A 6,000-nucleotide genomic window follows, 5' to 3' on the forward strand; every position below is an offset into this window, starting at 1 on the left:
GGTACCGTGTGTGTGTTTGTGTTTGAGGGTGCGTTTGTGTTTGAGGGTGCGTTTGTGTGACCTCCTGCTCACCAAAAGGATCATAAAAGCAGGAAACTTAATAAGCAAGAAAACAGAACCTTCACATAGGATGTGCCTATAATAAACACTACAGCCTCCCCCACCAACAGGCTGGGGAGGGCAATAGAAACAAAGGAATGTCTTTGATCATGCTGTTTGATCTAAGACTTAAAAATTTAAGTAACACAATGACAACGTTTAACAATTTAAACCTAACAGCTACGCCTGCCGAATGTTGAGAGGCAAAAATAACAGTGATCACCCCACCCTGCTTTCCAAAATTTTACATCATTATCACACGAATGAGTTTCTTGTAGAAAAATCAAATCAGCATTTTTCTGTCTACAGAAAATGAAAATGGACTTTCTTTTGGTACTGTCATGAATACCTTGAGCTTTAAAGGATAGTATTTTTAAGGAACTGAAATGTAAGCCGGCCATAAGGGAAGAAGGGAACGAATAAAGTGAACTGGATGTTAAATTAACCTGAAACTTATAAGGTGCTAAGGTATAAACACCTAAAGAAGATACTCTCAAAAGGGAACACTAAGTTTTGAGTACCTACGTAAAATTCTTCAGACTCTATTTTTTTTCTTTGTTTTTTTTTTTCCCAATGAAGTGACCCAAATGCTTAAGCAAATTAACATTTACACTCCTATAAAAGTTTGTGTTTAACTACTCACAATGCAAAACGCAAACAAGTCCAAACATTACCATAATAATGTCAAATATTCGTACGACTAACTTGGAGGTATGAAAAGTTTTATAGAAAATTTAAATGCACTCCTCGGAGCGCAGCAATGCGATCTTTCAGCTTCTTCACGGTGACGTCTGTCTCTTTGCTCTGTAGTTCAAGACCTTTCACGTGATCCTGCACGGCAATAATCTCTGTTTTTGTTCACCATTTGTTCAAAACTGGAGAATCTGTCATTCAGACAATTAACAGCTTTCAAGATGTCGGCATTGGATACTGTGGTTTATTTATCTGCAACAGAACAATCGTCATAACAATATAAGGAGAGTTAGGGCCACCTTAAAAAAAAACAATATTGATGATTTTGAGATTAAAGTGGACATTAAAATGGGCTATCCCTAACCAGACAGATGTAACTCTGTGAAGCCAGATTTGAGAAAGAGGTGCTCATAAATCCGGCTGTTGGCTATAAAATAGAGAGAAATGTTATTGCTTTGTGTAGATGAGTTAGTGAAATTGTGCTTCAAAATCAGTTTTAGTTACAAAGAAGTTATTTATCTCAAACTCACAAACACAGTGACAGGATACAGAAAGCTGTGTATTGAGTGAAATATTATGGTCATTATTAATCAGAAGATTTACGAATGCTACTGGAGCTGATGGGCAGTAATAAATAAATACACACAACACAAAATGCTTTTGCTGGTACCATGTATTTAATCGAACCCCAAAGGAAAATAACAAGAAAAGGGGAACTTAAATAATCACTCCTGCTGCAGCTACTCAATTAATCAGAAACCCAGTGGGGGTGCACAAAGACAACTAAGCAAATTCTTATGGCTTATACCAAGCAATATAGATTCTCAAAAAAAACAGTTCCCCATAAATAACACATGTTAACATCAGAACCACTGATCCACACTGAAGTCCATGAGTTTTATCTGAATGTCCATGAGAGATGTCCAAGCGCTGTTGTCCAGAAATGGGGGGAATGGTGTGTATGAGTGTGGAAATCAGTGTATTTGGAAAATGGGGACAGAGCGTCGTCTTTGATAGCTTCCTACCCAACCAGTGGAAGCTTCAATGCAGAATGAGTCCTGCTCCTAGCCGTTCATTGGCTCGCCATCCTTTTTCATACCCGAAAAGGGTTCACCTGGCCTGCATTAAATAAACAAGGCCAATAAGAAATCACAAGAATAACACAAAAATGTTAGCCAATTAAGCTAAAAACATGAAGTTATTCTTGTTCCTGTGTAAACAATTTATAAATAAACAAACAGTATATTAACCAATAAGGATTTAACTGAAACATTTCAACTGCTATATACATACTATATAGCATCACAGCATTTTGTATTCAACAAATATCAGTCAAATCAACATCAAATTGTTTGGACCGGCAGCAGCCAATTAGCGTCAGCTGGTAGCAATACAAACAATCAATTAAAAGTTCAAACTTACCACTTCCGTTCTGTTCAGTGCACAACAACACTATGGCTCTGGCTCACAGTAATCAGCATCTAAGTTGCATAAGTTAGTGGGTGTTAAAATAAATGCATTAAAACGGGAAAAGCAACCAATGTTTGCCAATACAAACCTGCAACAGCTCTGTCACCTGGCTTGCCTCCACGCATCTGACAGGAGGAAGCCCGGACAGGCTTACTATGACCCGCATGCCATCCGATTGGTTGAGCAAAGTCATGTGGTTGGAGTCATGTACTTGTGATGCGTTCAATGGCAGGAAATAAGTGCAGGAAACAGATTTTACTCTGGGTTACACCTGCATCTGTTCAGAAGGAAACATGCAAACATATTCAGTCTGTTTCACCTTTTGCAAACCTCAGTTCAACTGGATAAACATTAAAAAGTTACTTTCAAAGTTACAAAATTAATTACAAAACTACCTTTGTGGTGTCTAAGAATGATTCAGAATGAATAATCACAGATCTAAATATACACATGTGAGTGTGGACACCTTAGTTATCATGACTTTTCCAGAGTAAGCTAGAGAACTATAGGAGAGCAGATAAAAGGAGAAACATGACCCAGTCTCTTAACAGCATAAAGCCAGTCCATTCTTCTTCAAGCAAAAAAGAATAAGATAATATAAAAATAAATAAGTTTAGTTAATCACTTTAAGTCCGAGTCCTGCTCGTGATGACCAAATGAAGCTTTCTGAAGCTTGTAGAGAACAAGTTTGCTGCTCTTTGGTGACATCTGCTGGCCAGAAATATGCAAAGCATCTTGAATCATCTAACCCACCGGAGAGCGTAGGTTTAATATCACGTGACAGTTCTGCGCGATATCTGTCGCTGCGCCGCTATGCAGGCATTTTTTGGGTGAAGTTTTTTGTGTCTATTGTTTGATGAATAAGCCTTCCTTATATAATATAATAGATAAAAATGACATTAAATATAATAATAGATAACACAGTCTTCTGCCTGTGCTGTGACTCCTGCCTCCATGTGATTATGTCATTAACCAGCAGACATGTATATATGTATTAGAACTTAAATGTGTATTTTTGACGTGGGGGTAGAATTGTCTATTAACTAGTCAAATAAAAACACAAGGTTACTCTAGTTGGTTTTTGAACAGGCAGAACGTCGGCTCGTCCTTCCTGCTCCATGTGTGGCATCCTGGTTCGCTCTCTCCTGCAGAATCATCGCCCGAACACGGCACAAACTCTGCCAGTGATTCACTTCTTTATAAATGATTGAATCGGGTACTGAGGTGGGAACGTCTCGAATGAAGCTTCGGACGTACGTGACACATGCGCTGGAGCTTCAGCCTCAAACAGACCATCAGCAGGCCCCACTCTGCCTGACCTGCTGCACTGTGACCTGCACTGTCTCCAACAGAGAACTTAGGAAAATATAATATTATGTTATATTTAGTGGTGCCTTGATGAAATTTAGCAGTGCTGAACGACCTCAGCTGGCTCCTTTCGATGTGGAGGAGCAGCGGCTCTGCCCTGAGCCCCAGATGGCTGAACTCTTCATCCTATCTCTAAGGGAGAGGCCAGCCACCCTTCGGAGGAATCGAATTCCACAATCTCGTTCTTTCGGTCACTACCCACAGCTCGTGACCATAGGTGAGGGTAGGGACGTAGCTCGACCGGTAAATTGAGAGCTTTGCTTTTACACTCAGCTCTCAATGCACCACAACAGACCGGTATATAAGGGAGCAGGAGATCGACACACGGACCCCCTTCTCCCATCACTCATGAACAAAAACACGAGATACTTGAACTCCTCCACTTGGGGCAGGAACTCGTCCCTGACCCGGAGTGGGCTCTCCACCCTTTTCCGACTGAGGACCATGGCCTCAGATTTGGAGGTGCTGATCCTCATTCCTGCTGCTTCACACTCGGCTGTGAACCGCTCCGGTGCCAGATTTCCTCTTAACAATTGGAGTACATAACATAGTGAAATATATTTTTTAAGTAAAACATAGATTCTTGAGGATTTAATCTTCACTTAACTACCTTAGAACAGATGAACTGATGATCTCAAACAGAAAGCAGAACATTTTTCTTCTTCACACCTTTATTCATGAGGCTTGAAGAATCCTGCTCTTTTCTTTTGTTTTAATGGAAACTCTCTGGACTCGAGCTTTTTGTTGATGCCCCCCTACTGCTGCTCTCTGAGGTGCAGTTTCTCTCAAACAATCATATTGACTTACATGCATTATCATAGTGAGCTTAAACATTGTGCAGTGTTATTGATTGCTATGCATTAGCTAAGCAGCCTCAGTGATCTGCAGGGCTGTGGGTTAAAATGTGTCAGACTTTCTTCTATAAGCTCTTTATAACTTCAAAGGGGTTTAATACAATTTCGACTGAGTTCACATAAATATAATAAAGAGAATATTATTAAGTAAAACACATGGATGAGTGCATATCAGGCAACAGGAGGACATTCTGTGTATGACACAAGTGAACCGTGGATATCAGAAGCAGAGGCACGCAGCAGAATAATATATACAGTGTAGAAAGATCTGAAAAAAGGAAACCAACATTTAACAACATGCAGGCCAGTGCAGACAAAACAAGGTCAAAACAGATATGTCCATAAGATTAGGCAGAAGATGAGTGTCAGAGCCACAGTCCAGGAGGAAACGCCCACAAACACCTCAGGCTCCTGAGACGCCTCATATATGCACACAATCAGTCTTTGATCAACTTAGCTCAACTTAGCTCAGAATATATAAAGCATATAAACAATTACAGCGATATGATGCAACAAACACAGCAGTGCTACTGATCCAAAATACTCAAAGCTTCATAGAACTGAAACAAACATTTATTTTTAGCTCCATTCAGCTGCTGATACATACTTTAGGTTTCTGAACATTAAACTTGTTGCTGCCTTTCATAGTGTGTAACTTGAAGGCCCTGAGTACTTTCTCCCACACTGAAAACACTGGATGATAACATTATTTGAACATTACCTAATAAGACTGATTCAGGACAGACAGTTAGTGATGTTAAACTTTCCTAGCAGTCCTTCACAAACAGGGAACAGTCTGTCTATTCTCTCCATCTGTCAGCTGCTGCTGGCTCTTCCTCCTCCTCTTCCTCACACACTGCCGAGTTTGTCCTGGTGGATCATCAGGGGTGCAAAGCCTCACAGATGATGTGCAGCAGTGGGTCCCTCAGTCTGTCCTCACTCTGGACACTTGCAGTCGTCACACATGGAAATCAAATGTGTGATAAGCTGCAGGATTCAAACACAAGTGTAACTTATAAACACATGTTCATACTTTTATTCCACAATCAGAGAGAAAGAAACAGAGAGAGAGTGCAGGACACACAGGTGACAGTCTCAGGTGTACACACTGCTACAAACAGGAGGATTTAGTGTTTGTGTTATTACGAGTGCTAAACAAGAAGAGTCCCAGATGGTACAGTGGACACATGTGTGACTGCTGTGATTAAAGCATCTTTCTTTCAGCTTAACGAGTGAACCGTCAGCTCGTTCAAACACACGTCAAAGTCCGTTTGGCTCTCACTCTGGACACTTGCAGTCGTCACACATGACATGACGCCAGACCACCAACCTCTGACTCTCTCCCCCACCGATGTAGGAGCGGTGCTGAGCAGGATCAATGTCCACAAGGCTGCAGGTCCTGATGGCATCCCGGGCGTGTTCTCAGAGCGTGTTCTGGGGAGCTTGCAGGAGTGCTCGCAGACATATTCAACCTGTCCTTGGCCCACGCTGTGGTACCGGCCTGCTTCAAATCCAC

The 6,000-nt window shown here is 41.0% G+C and overlaps 1 long non-coding RNA gene across 1 annotated transcript; it reads right to left on the minus strand.

The window, feature by feature from the left end:
• Positions 1–1,315: 1,315 nt before the first annotated feature.
• Positions 1,316–2,379, minus strand: LOC118455085 (uncharacterized). The gene is made up of 3 exons (XR_004844012.2): positions 2,351–2,379; positions 2,215–2,273; positions 1,316–1,911 (listed from the first exon to the last, which is right to left on the minus strand). It is a non-coding gene; the product is annotated as an uncharacterized LOC118455085 (long non-coding RNA).
• Positions 2,380–6,000: the final 3,621 nt, after the last annotated feature.

Source organism: Neolamprologus brichardi, chromosome 12 (assembly GCF_056152115.1).
Source record: "Neolamprologus brichardi isolate AB-2024 chromosome 12, ASM5615211v1, whole genome shotgun sequence".
Classification (NCBI taxonomy): domain Eukaryota; kingdom Metazoa; phylum Chordata; class Actinopteri; order Cichliformes; family Cichlidae; genus Neolamprologus; species Neolamprologus brichardi.